The 926-nt window shown below is 38.6% G+C and overlaps 1 protein-coding gene across 1 annotated transcript in view; it reads left to right on the top strand.

Moving 5' to 3' along the window:
* Positions 1 to 926, top strand: part of Abca12 (ATP-binding cassette, sub-family A (ABC1), member 12) — a 192,608-nt gene that overhangs the window by 75,358 nt on the left and 116,324 nt on the right. The window lies entirely within an intron of this gene.

Below are 926 nucleotides of genomic sequence, written 5' to 3'. Positions count from 1 at the left end.
GTAAACAAAGGAGGAGGCTGCAATGCTTGATAAGAAATGTACTCATTATCTTGCCCATGTAATTGTAAACCCTCTGTACAGTATGTTCACAAAAATTAAAAACAAAAATTAAAAAAAAAATTTGCCACGTACTAATGGCAGGATTTTTATCACTTTACAGTACTGGAACCTAATCTTACTGGGATGAAGATCAAACATTAGAAGGGCCCTTATATCTTTTAGACTGTAGGGAGTCGGATCTCTTTTCTTACCCTTTCTTCCTAGCCTCTACAGGTTGCCTGCATTGCTTGGCTTTTGGCTTGTCAACCTCCACCCCTCCTATCTTTAAGGATGACAAGGTTGCTTTTTCTACAACCTCCCTTTTTGCTCTCTTTCCTTCTGACCAAATTTCCTATGGCCTTCTCTCCTTTTATTTCTGGCTTTCTTTCTTTACACAGGCCTCTATTTAAGTTATTTAGGTGGATTTTCTATTTATTATTTTTCCTCTATATTGATTTGTCTTAGTGCAGAGCATTGTTGCACTTAACATTATTTAAAACCTTTCTTCTTTTCCTTTAAATGGAAAAGTAGACCTGTATTGACAGATTCATGAGGAAATCAAAGTTTGGCTTATTAGTCTTCAGATGGAAATTTCCTTCTGTTCCTCCACTTACTTGAAAGTTCTCTGTATACATGTCCAAATGGAACTAAGTTAATTGAAAGGATAGAGGGGTTGGAACATTAAGGGAGAATGATAAAAGGTGTGACAGTGATCAAGATAAATTGTTCTTATCTTACTGACATGTTGAAGCTGGGGGCTGGTGGCTCCCGCCTGTCATCCTAGTTACTCCAGAGGCTGAGATCTGAGGATCACAGTTCAAAGCCAGCCTGGGCAGGAAAGTCCATGAGACTCTTATCTCCAATAAACCACCAGAAAACCGGAAGTG

This window comes from Dipodomys ordii, unplaced genomic scaffold, assembly GCF_000151885.1.
Source record: "Dipodomys ordii isolate 6190 unplaced genomic scaffold, Dord_2.0 Scaffold1, whole genome shotgun sequence".
Lineage (NCBI taxonomy): Eukaryota > Metazoa > Chordata > Mammalia > Rodentia > Heteromyidae > Dipodomys > Dipodomys ordii.
The sequence above is the reverse complement of the archived record's forward strand: the minus strand, read 5'-3'. Positions and strand labels throughout refer to the sequence as shown.